Below are 12,902 nucleotides of genomic sequence, written 5' to 3' on the forward strand. Positions count from 1 at the left end.
ATTCTTGATGGCTTAAATCGGCTCAAAAAGTGAAACTTTTCGCTGCTGCTCGAAACTCTCTAGTAATCTGACCTTTGCCGCTTCAAATATCAATTTCTCTTTGTAAAAAACTCTGGTGTCCAAAATCATTTTTGAGTTGGAAATTAGACTCAATGATATTTTTGTCAAATATAATTATAAATATTAATTTAAGGTGAGAATGCCAAGAAACCATTGGGTACCGAGACATGAAAAAATGAAAAAAGATACAATATTGAATTTTTGGGAAAGAGAAAAACTTCTTTAACTTATTGTAATTTGAGTACAATGAGCCTCTATTTATAATAGAGGATATTAGAAGATGGACTCAAGTCCACACGTCCAAGGAGAAGGCCTACATGTCCAAGAGAGGTGGTATCTTGGTAAATAAGAAGACTTCTCTTAAAGATGGTATAAGGATATAATTATTCAAGGAGAAACATGTCTACTTATATCTTTTCTTATGTAAATCTTGAAGCCCTAAGGGCATCATAGATGTTGTAACATCCTCTAAAAAACTATAAATAGAGGCCTTTGTTTTGGGGTGGAGCATCAAGATCTCTCCCCTTGTCTCAATTCATCCAAGATCCCTTTGAAACCTTAAAGGCTCTTCTCCTCTTTCTCTTGCCCTCTTTTCTTCTGTAGCCGAGTTCTCTCTTTCCCTCTCTTCCCTTCTCTTCTTCTTCTCTTCTTCTTCTCTTCACCTCTCAAACTCTTCTTTGTTCGAGGTCTTAATCAAGGATGCTAAATTTAACATGGTATCAGAGCCATGAATTTAAGATCCCAATGTCAAAAGAAGATGCTCTAAAAGTTTGATGATCAAGTCATCCGTTGAAGGCTCTTTGAAAAAGCGAACTCATTGAGATAAGTTGATTATCTTTATTTTATCTCCTCATGATATGAAGAAGCTCTAATACTCAGATAATTGAATTCTTTTCAATCCCAACTTGTGGTTATTGTGATTTTAAGATTGGATTCTTGAGGCTTAAAAGATAACTACATCAATTATATGTTGCTTCTCTCATTGCCTCTTATTCATTAAAATCGGTTTGATACAAGTGATGATGAAAGTTCTTTTTTAAAGCATCACTTGGTTTTTTCTTTACTTCACCATAAGCTTATGATACTCTATGTTCTTCTCAAAGCCATGCATGCGAAGTTACTCAAGATTTTTCCCAATGATCAGATATTAAGTTCGAAGAGGCATTACCAAGTTTTTTCCTCAAATCGAGCATGAAGAATGAACTTCTTTGGTTTGCCGAACATGAACAGCAGTATTTGGTGATTTTTTATATTGAGAATTAATCTCCTTTCTCACCCTCACACGTTGAGAATAAGAGAAGATTTACTTTCCCAAATATCTCAAGAAAAAAAGGCTAGGAAAATTTTTCACTACCTCTCATGGCGGCATTTAAGGAAGGAAACTTCCCCTTTTAGACTCCCTTTTTTTGGCCAACCACGAATTTGGAAAGATGGTATTAGATTTTTAGAAATATTATAAGAATCAAATTTGATATCCTTGAGTATGAAGGCAAGGAAAGATTAGTTTTTTTGGCAAGTGATGCCATAATACAAGGAAAACTTTCCTTATTTATATTTGAAGTGGCTGATTTTGTGGAAGATCTTCTAAGATCATGAGTTGGTGAAATATTTGGTTTGATCAAGAAAGATATGATTTTGTTTGGCCAGCCAAGAAGTTCCTTAATTAATTGCATTGACTAAAGTCAATAATTGAAGATTGAAATTGAAGGTTTGAGCTCGGATTCTCTCTTGAGCCGAGTTGGTTCAAATTGATTGGTTCTTGGGCTTGAAAAATATTTGTTGAAGTTTCTTTCCTATGCTTTATTTGAGTGAATTTTTACTCACGATTTGCCTTTCATGGCTGAAGAACATATTGGAAGTAAGAATGAAGTTTTTAGGATTGCCACTATACCCTTAAAAGAGTTATCTAATTACTTGAGTTGGTAACGATTGGTTAGGAGACTCCTTATTACCCAAGACCTATTAGGTCACTTGATCAAGCTATGATCAAGTATTGATGAAAAAGACATCAATTACAATAAGTGGTTAAAAAATGATACCTTGGTGATTAGTTGACTTATAAACAACATGGAGGAATTTATAGCTAATAATGTAATCCATCTAGAGATAGTTAAACAAATTTGGGATACATGTCTCAAGTTAAACTCAAGCACTGATAGTCTCCAAAAGTTATATGATGTTTTACAAAGTATGTTTAATACCAAACAAGGAGACAACTTACATGAGTATTTAGCAAGATTCAGGGGTCTCATTCTAGAGTATTTGGCAAGATTCAGGGGTCTCATTCTAGAGTATTTGGCAAGATTCATGGGTCTCATTGGTCTTACTCCACCAATGTCTCTATTCAAGAAAAATAGAGGGAAGCCTTAGCCACCTCTATTTATCTAGCAAACATCATGCCTTATCTTGAGATTGCCAAAACTCAACTTCTTAGTACCTCCACTATTCCAACATTTGATGATGTATGTGGCCACGTTACTTAGAATTCTAGATTCTTCTTCCACCTCCTATAATGAAGTATCATTAACCATGTACTCCTGTAATAGGGCCACATCTTCCACCAACTGAGGTCATGGTCCACCAACTGAGGTCATGGTAGAAGTTATAGAGGAGACCGGAGAAGAGGAGGAATGCCCGGTCCATCCAGAACAAACAACCAGGGATGCGCTCATTGTGGGAGGTCCAACCATACTATAGAAAATTGATGGAAACTCGATGGAAAGCTAGACTAGACCATGGCTAACCAGGCCTCAGTCTACAGTAAAAAGGAGAACAAGTGAGAACCACAGTCAGAAAAAAAGACCCTCACTAATGAAGAGTATGAACTATTCCACAAAAGGAAAACTCTGATGGTATCTCCTACCACACCTTCACCACCACTTCAGGTATGCTTTCTACCACTACCTCTCTTTCATCCTTGATTATTGACTCAGGGGCTTTAGAGCATCTTTTGGGTAAGAAAGGTCTACTAAATTCTTTATCTCTATGTCTCTCTGATAAATTTGTTACCATAATTGCTGGATCCCAAACCAAGGTTCTCGGGAAAGGATCCACCTCTGTTACTCCATCAAAGATATCCTATTTGTTCCAACCTTTCCCTTGAACATATTGTCTATCAGTCAACATACTAAACACTTTAATTGCTCCATCACCTTCTCACCCTCTTCTTGTGTTTTTCATTATTTAACAACGAATCGAGTGATAGGTGGAGGCCGTGAACAAGAGGGGCTTTACTACTTGGACTTGCCTCAAATAAGTGTAATCTCAACCAAGCAAACAAAGGCAAGATTATGGCATAATTGGTTGGGACACCCTCAACACCACCTCTTCAATATCTCTTTCCAACCTTTAAAAATTTGTCATTTTTAAACCATGAAGTGTGTCAACTAACTAGAGGATCACATACTCTCCTCGGACTGAAGTTAAAGGTATTGCTCTTTTTTCCTTGATTTACACTGATATATGGGGACCATTAAGTGTCTCAAACATTTTCAGAGTTAAGTACTTTATCACTTTTATTGATTGTTGGAAGATGGGTTCAAATTCACACAACCAAGAAAGGCCCACCCGTCCAAGTGTGTTAAAAGATGGGTTCAAACCCACACAACCAAGGAATGTCCACACATCTAAGAGAGATGGAAGATGGGTTCAAGCCCACAAACCAAAAAGAAGGCCCACACGTGGTAGCATGATGGTAAATAAAGAATAATCTCATAAAGATGACATTGATATAATTAGTTTAAGTTTTAAGGGTATAATTACAATATTATAGTTTTACTTTTCTCTAAATCGAGCTTCAAGGGAGAGGGTTAGGACATAAGTCCATAACCTCTTTCTTCCTTCCATTTTCTTCTCAATATGCCATCTCTCCTTTTCTCCATGACTAGATCCATGGAATCCTAGAAATCAACATGGTATTAGAGTATTGGTTTTCAGGACTCCTAGTTATGGTTTTTTGAATTCTCATTTTTTAATATTGGGCACATGCCTCCACGTCGTCTCTTTATTTTTTTCTTTCTTCAGATTCTCAGCATGAATTTTTTTTTTTCCAGAGAGCTGGTCCATAAATTTTCCTGATAGAGAAAAGAGAAAACGGAGTCTATGCTTCATTTGAGTCTAGTTTGAAGAGAAAGGAATTGTCTAAGTCAGAGTTCAATTATCCAAATGGGCAAACCAGTTGTAGCAAGTTGATCAATGGTAGATCTCATGTAAGCCAGGTTAACACTCTCGAAGTGACCAACCAGTCCAATGGTCCTTGTGACTTGGTCTCATTCACCTTCTTGATATATTCAGATGGAGTAACAACGTGGTCACCACAATTCTCAAGGGTGTTAAACTCATTCAAAAACGCAGTCGTCCTTCTGTCCAACCGGAGAGCTTTCCAGTAAGCGTCAGTCAAAAATCCATCCCCATGCTTTCCAGTAAGCGTCAGTCAAAAATCCATCCCCATGCTTTCCAGTCATAGAAATTGAAATGCAGATTCTCATTCATGACGTCCCATCTGTTCACCTGGCATGCGTATCTCAACATGACGGAGTTGATCCTCTCGTTCACCACCGCTCTTAGCTGGTCCAACGAAAGGTTGTTGGTCCAATCGCATAAGACGTATCCTTTGACGGCGAGGTCGTGTTGCTTTGCAAAGGTGAACAAGATGTATTCACTGTCAGAGATTGGATTGATGAGATCATCGTCCAACAAATCACGTGAAAATCTCTCTGCTTCTAGAGAGCTGCAGCTGGAACAACTATTCTTCTGGAACGAGCAACGAAGACATTTTTTTTCGGACATTATCTTGCTGTCAATCCAAGTATCTTCACTTCCTCGTCAATCCGGAAAATAATTCCGAGTTTATGATAACTTTGTTGTCTGATTGCCATCTTCAGAAGATTCGTTTCTGTTCCTTCTTCTTCGAAATTTTCTCTGCTAGATCGTTGCTGCTGTTTTTTTCGGAAACTAATATGCCGCTGCCTCTGTTATCTTATTTGCGGAAGTCTCTGGTTCGTGTCTTCGCTAGCATTGAATCGGATTGATATTCCAGTCATTGTGCCAGCTTCATTGCCATTTTCTGGAGGAAGAAGACCCGGCTATTATGGTTCTCAGTGGTTCATCGCCGACTATGACTCTGCTGTCCATTCCAAGTTCCCGCCAGCTGGTTTACTGAGCTGGTTTGTCCGCTGTTTGGAAGCCAGTGTTGCGTGGAAGACGGAGACATTGCTTCCGAATTAAAATCCTCCCAATTAGGTGACTGCTGATTTTCATTCAACGTGTTAACCCAGCGAACCAGCGCCTTACTATTTTGGTGAGACTCGGACCAAGTCCACTCGGTCTGGGTCAAGCTGACTCAGCTCAATTGCTCCTTGCCTCTTTTATATTGGTCTGGGTCCCGAGTTCTATACCGACTTCTCTCGCGACTTAGCTATATTGGTTTGCTACTTGATTCAGTTCGAATAAGTCCCTTGGCTGTAGCTTGATTATTATTTTTGATTTTTGGCCGCTTATTACTTGGTTCCTTATTCAAGGATAGACTCTTTGAAGATTATTTCATGCTTCATTATTAAGGCCCCAGGCCTATTTCCGTTGCTGCTATTGTGTTTCTCTGACTGTGACATTATTATTGAAGAAGAACTTCTCGGTTGCTGATTGTTGTCAGCAGTAATTATTCTTATGAAGAAAAATTAACATGTTGACCTCATCATATTATCTTTCAGTGATTCTCCATTATCCTTTTAAAATCACTTCTGAGCAATGCTTATAGACCCACTACCTAAAGAGGATAGGAGTGAGCCCAACATCTAAGGTCAGTCAAGTCTATTATTTACCCAAGAGGTGTTTTTTTAGCTATCCTAAGAAAGTGGGTAGACTATGTACCCCACAATTAGGCTTCTTTTTCGCCTTTGAAATTGAGTGGAGAGTATTTCTAACTATGATCAATTGTCTAGAGTATGGAATTTTTTCATATGGCTTGGAGTGATTTTTTTCTCTAATATCATTATGCTAGCTAGGTCTTTTGACATGAACAAAGGGCCCACCAACTTGAGGGAGAGTGTCGAAAGATATGGTGGACTGCCATTTTATACAAGAAAATCTTATATATCATTTGCAGCAAGTTGGACATTTATGATGTTCTCTCACCCCTAGCTTGAGGGGGAGTGTTAGAAGATGGGCTCAAACCCACACGTCCAAGTGTATTAGAAGATGTGGTTGAAGCCCACAGACCAAGGAGAAGAGCCACACGTGGTGGCATGATGGTAAATAAAGAGTCATCTCATAAAGATGGCATTGATGTAATTAGTTTAAGTTTTGGGGGCATAATTATAATATTATAATTTTACTTATCTATAAATAGAGCTTCAGTGGGAGAGTTAGAACACAAGTCCATAACCTCTTTCTTCCTCCTGTTTTCTCCCCAATATGTTGTCTCTTCTCTTCTCCATGAGCTAATACATAGAGTCCTAAAAATCAACATTGATGATTTTACTCAAGTCACATGGATATTTAAGTCCTTTCATGCTACATTGACCACTTAATTTGCCATAAAAATAAAACTACTTCGCTCTGATAATGCCAAAGAGTATTTCTCTAGACGTAGCCTGCGACTTACTATACTACATGAAAGTACCATACTTCTACTGACCACATGTCATACTTACTGTTTGCTTTCTTATTAATAGGTTACCCTCATCCTTACTCAGTCATAAATCTCCATACTTTTTATTATTTCCAAACGACGAACCATTTTCACTTCCTTTAAGAGCTTTGGGTGCACATGTTTTGTTCATGTTACATCACCTTAGAGAAATAAACTTAACCCAAAATTTATCAAATGTATCTTCTTGGGATACTCTCGCACACAAAAAGATTATGTTAGTTATAATCCTATTCTTCAAAGGTTACTTGTGTCTAGGGATGTGACCTTCTTTGAAGACACTTCATACTACTCCTCCAAAAATGCTCATCAAGTTCTCTCATTTGTATATGCCTCTCTTCGACTGGTTGTGCCCCGTACTACAAATATTCTTCAACCCCCTGAAGTATTGACCGATACCACACCTGCGGAGTTTACGGATCCTACATTAGTAAGTCCATCTCCACCTACTTCTATTCCATTTGGACCACAATATGATACTCGGCGTATAGCCTTAAGGAAAGGACCCATGACTTGTGCTAGGCCCTCTACTTCTCACTCAATATCCAATTTTTTGTCTCACCATCGTTTGTCTTCTTCATGTTGTCAATTTTTTGCATCTATTTCTTCTATCTTTTTGCCACAGTCCTATCAGGAGGCTCTCTGAGGCATTCAGGATGGAAGACAGTAATGGAAGAAGAAATGCATGCACTATATGAGAATCTGAAATAGGCTCTAGTTCCTCTTACTTCAGGCAAGAAACCTGTGGGTTATAAGTGGGTTTATACAGTTAAACATAATCTAGATGGACCAGTTACTCACCTTAAGGCATGCCTCATTGCCAAAGGCTATACTCAGTGCTATGAAATCAATTATGAAGAAACATTCTCTCTGGTGGCCAAATTGAACTCGATACGTATATTATTATTCCTTGTTACTAATTCCTTCTAGCAGGTATATCAATTTGATGTAAAAAATGTTTTCTTAAATGGGGATATTAAAGAAGAAATATATATGCAACATCCACTTGGATTTGTGGTTGAGGGGGAGTCGATATGTAGATTGAGGAAATCTCTATATGGTTTGAAACAGTCTCATTGTTCGCGGTTTGATAAATTGAGCCAAACACTTATATGGGTAGGATTTCATCGATGCTCAGTAGATCACTCTGTATTTATTAATGATACCCCAAAGGGAAAGTTCTTATGGCAGTCTATGTAGTGTCAGGAGGCTGGCCAATACAACTTAAAAGACTAGTCATTTAGGTGCGGAAAACCAACCTAATCAAGAGAGGTGGACCGGAACCACCTCTGACACCCACCCCTACCCTTACAGCTCCCCGCGGGGTTTGAAGGTGAGACATGCCGGACCTGGCTCTGATACTATGTCAAGAGGTTAGCCGATACTACCTAAAAGACTAGTCGTTTAGGTGCAGAAGGCTGACCTACTCAAGAGAGGTGGACCGGAACTACCTCTGACATATAGATGATATTGTCTTAACCAACAATGATTCATATGATATTCAAGAGGCCAAAAAAAAAAAAAAGATATGTGAAGAGTTCAAAACAAAAGACCTTGGACTACCTAAATACATTTTAAGTATTGAGGACTTACAGTCTAAGCTTGGGATCAAACTCTCTTAGAGAAAATATGTCCTTGATCTACTTGAGGAGACAAGAATGATGCGATGTAGACCAGCAGATACCCCTATGGATTCAAATACCAAGCTATTTGTAGGCTCTGGAGAAGTTGTGGATATCGAGAAATGTGAAAGACTTGTGGTAAAACTTATTTACATTAGTGTAACAAGACTAGCCATATCAAATGCAATAAGTATTGTAAGTTAATACATGCACATTCCACGAGTTACTCATCGGCACGCTTTGGAAAAAATATTACAATATTTGAAAGGAGCTGCGGGAAGAGGGCTTCTCTATAAAAATCATGGACACTTCGACATAGAAGGGTTCTCGGATGCAGACTGGGTCGGATCTTTGGATGATAGAAAGTCTACTTCTGGGTGCTTTGCGAAGTTTGTAGACATGGTGGGGATGATCACGATCAATGAAGCCTGGTGGTTGTGCCATAAAAACATCCTTAGACAAGGTACCTTGGAGAAACACATTATTGACATCAAGTTACCGAAGCGACCATAGCCACGACTTATGGCAAGACTAAGAATAATGGGAATAGTGGTAGGCTTGACAACAGAATTAAAGGTTTCATGATAATCAATCCTAGGGCGCTGGTAAAACCCTTAGGAAACTAAGCAAGCCTTGTACTTGTCAATAGAGCCATCAGATAGATCTTTAGTACAAAAAAATTATTTGCATCTAACCAGATTCTATGAGGGATCCAAGGGAACAAGTTCCCATGTCCCATTCCAAACAAGAGCTTCATACTCATCAGACGTACCTGATGCCATTTGGGATCAGTGAGAGGTTGAGTCATGGTAGTTGGTTCATAGTCGATGGATGAAAGAAGTTGGGCTATGAAGTTTAATTTTTGGATGGGCTTGGAAATGTTGTTCTTGGATCTGGTGACAATAACACGAGGAGGGGAGGAAGAAGGAAAGGATAATGGGTGTGGGTCGTCCGATGTTTTAGTCGAGTTAGGTGTTGTAGTGGGGTTTGGTGTTGGAGTGGGGTTAGGTGCAAGGTCTTGAATGGAGCTTTTAGAGAGCGTAGGAATCTCATATGTGGTGGATGTGTCGGTAACAAAAAGTAAGGGCACAAACGTATAGCAATGGGAGAGTGTGTCAAACACAGAACGATCGCTGTGAGACTGAAGTGTAATGAAGGGGAAGATAGACTCAACGAATTTTGCATGAAGTGATGCAAAAAGATGAGAGGTAGTGGGTTCAAGACATAAATAGGCACTTTGAGTGGTAGAGTACCCAAGAAAGACACAAGAAGAGTAATGTGGATTGAGTTTGTGGGAGTATGGTCTAAACCATAGATAACAGAAAAACCTATTTCAACAATATTACGATGTCGCCATTCAAAATACCCATTGTGTTTAGCCGTATGTGGAGGGGACATGAGATGAGAAATGCAATTGGTAGTTAGAAAAGAGAACATTGCTTTATATTCTCCCTCATTATCAGAATAGAGTGTTTTAAGTACTGGCCAAAGTACTCTAGGCTTCATGAGAAGTCCTTAATTGAGTGATAAGCGTAATGAGAAATGGTATGAGAGAGCTGACAAAAGCACCAAAAATATATTTGTCCTGACCAAGCCATGTATGGTATTAGGGATTAGGAGCTGCAAGATTATTGACAGTCTTTGTGGTTGAGGGTGCAGGATAAGAACCATCAACGAACTTGTAGAGATCATAACCAATAAGAGTAGTTTCCATCTAAAACTTTCAACAAAGATAATTTGTGGATGTGTGATTGACATAATTATAGATGTTGAGCACCAAAAGAGGTTTGGTTGGGTCATGGACATTGGGAATTGTGGTTTGAATCTCTTCATTAGCCATGAGCACAAAGTCAGACGAGGCTTTGAGTAGTTTTTTTTTTCTCGCAATGTGAGATTCGCACTTGGGGCTCACTTGGACAACGTGAGTCGGCCTCTTCTCTAAGACTTTGATTAATTAGAAATCTGATTAATCGAAGCTTAGATCAAAGGTCTGCATTGAGGAGGAAGGAGGCAGCGACGATGATGGCAGCTTTGGAGTGGTCATCGAATATGTCAGTTGACATTGGCGACGAGCAAATAGAAAAGTGAAAGAGGGAATGACGAGTTACCTGGTTTAATAGACAACGTTGGTTTATGTCGAATTTTTCCAATAGTGGTGGAGAGAGGAACTTCTAGAGGGGTTCTAGAGATGAGTGATGCTGCTCTAGACGGGTCTTCAGCAACGGGGAGGGGGATTGCTAATCGAGAGCTTTGACGGGTCTTCAGCGTCGGGAAGGAGGATTGTCGATCGAGAGCTCTGATACTAATTAGAATGAAGAATATTTTGTCGTCCTTTACATTCATGAATCACAAGTATTTATAGGTTAGAAGTCTAATTGTGATGCAAGCAAGTAGTAAGGTGAAATTTTCAGATACATATTTATCGTAATCAAGCTTTTAATAAGATCAGTTCAAGGCAAGTCTCATTCCAATGGCATTCATGACGCCTAATGAAATTTAAATTAGTTATCAAGTACATTGAAGTGTATGAAGGTTTACCTGGCATATCTAGTTGTGTTGTGTTAAATTTAGAGAAAAATATAATCAAAATTACAACAAGGATACTATGGCCAATCAGGCTATTTTCAAGTGGTCTTACCAAAATGTCCTAAAGAAAATATTAATCACCCTAAACCCTAATTCCAGAACCCTCAAATACCGAGCACCAAACGCTAAAAACAAACCCTAACCCTAATCAAGAATTTTGATCCTAAATCCCACAATTATGCACAAATAACCCCAAATTAGGCACTGAAACTAAAATTAAATCAAATACAACACTAATTTAATAGAAAAAAATTAGGGTTTAGTCATACCTCCTAAAATTTGGGGAAAACCGAAGGTGAAAGGTGAAATCGATGCCTAATTAAAGTAGAAATTAAGCAATTGATGCCCAAATGTCAAAATCGAAGAAAATCGAAATCGAAATGGGAAAAATCGAACAAAATCGGAAGGTATTTTGGAGGAAAAGAGAATAGCAAGAGGGAGAAGGGATTGGGAGGCCGAAAGAGAGAAGAGAGGGAGGTCGAGAGGGATAAGAGAGAGGGAGAAGCGAGAGAGGGAGACTGGAGACCGAGTCCGAGAGAAGAGAGGGAACAGAGACCTCGGGGGCACAGGGAGACGAGAGAGGGGATGCGGGGGATAGGGCGAAAAAAATGAAAATGAGAAGAGACCGAGATACGAAGGCCAGAGAGCGAGTCCGAGAGAAGAGAGGGAGCAGAGACCTCGGGGGCGCAGGGAGATGAGAGAGGGGATGTGGGAGAGAAAAAAATGAAAATAAGAAGAAAGCGAGAGAGAGGAGGTGCGGAGAGAGAGAGGAAAAAAAGTCAAGGGTTCGAACCTGGGCATTTAATTCATCTGGATGATTGACAATTTTGGGTGAAAACCAGATTCCATAAATTATAACATGGAGATGATGTTCAGTTTCATCTTAGTCATCGAGATAATTTGAAGTCCGGCGCTTCACTAACAATGTCCGGAGATGAACTAAGTAATACAACTGAAGCTCATTTCTTACATCAAGTTGACTAACCCCTCACAATAGATATAAGTGACTTTAATTCTCGTTCGTCAATCCAACCAGGGCAAGCTATATACAATCACCTACTCACAAATATGGCATCTTGTGTCAAATCATGGGTTATAGGAAAGTTAACTGTTTGATGCTGTCAATGTGATCCTTTCTTTTAAGCTAACCCATGCTTGACAAAGGCAATCAATCATCCACGCAGATATCCTCGACTTATATTTTAAGAACCAATCTAGTTGTGCTTATTGGTCTCTCCTTTTTATGCTGATCATGTCTTCTTGGGAGAAACCCCTCTCTGATTAATAATATTATATAGCTCTAGAATTATTCTTCCTTGGCTCATGGTTATCCCAACGCCGTTGTTTAAGCTTTAAAGTAATGCTACCCTCCGCCCAGTGGATGTTGGCCAATCACTATATATAAACAGTTCTTGATTAGACTTCTCATTATCCGTTTCATATGCCCTTTAGTCCGCTCAAATTTTTACCCATCTTCGTTACCATGGGACTCTTCAAACCTTTCGAAAGACTTTCTTCACAGGGCTTAATCCTTACTTATTCATACTCACCTGATATAATAATGCTGGTGCCGTTAATTGCACGTGTAAGAACAGTTTGACGTCGAAAAGGAAGATTCCCTTCCAGCGGTAGGTGCAGGAGGAAACAGAAACAAGGAAATTATTGAAAGTTGGGTGCGCATAAACATATATTAACCAAAAGGCGAGAGATCGACTCTTTAGTCTTTGCCATCTTTAAATACACGACAAGTGCCAAAAGAAACATTAGGACTGCATTACTTGGTCGAGTGATGTTTAATAACTCAAAAATCTTGTTCATGGGGACCTCAAGTTCTCAAAAGTTGATTCCTCACACTAATGAGAAGCCACGGTTTCTTTCATATTAATAGACTATGAAAAAGCATGAAGCTTGTCTACCTACTACGAAAAGCTGCGATGCCTTCCAAACTGTAGGAATCTTGAACACAAATGACTTCTAAGGAATTGGAG

Source organism: Aristolochia californica, unplaced genomic scaffold (genome assembly GCF_029961685.1).
Source record: "Aristolochia californica isolate CCGP_79_NKW_82.1479 unplaced genomic scaffold, dmAriCali1.0.hap1 SCAF_4, whole genome shotgun sequence".
Taxonomy (NCBI): domain Eukaryota; kingdom Viridiplantae; phylum Streptophyta; class Magnoliopsida; order Piperales; family Aristolochiaceae; genus Aristolochia; species Aristolochia californica.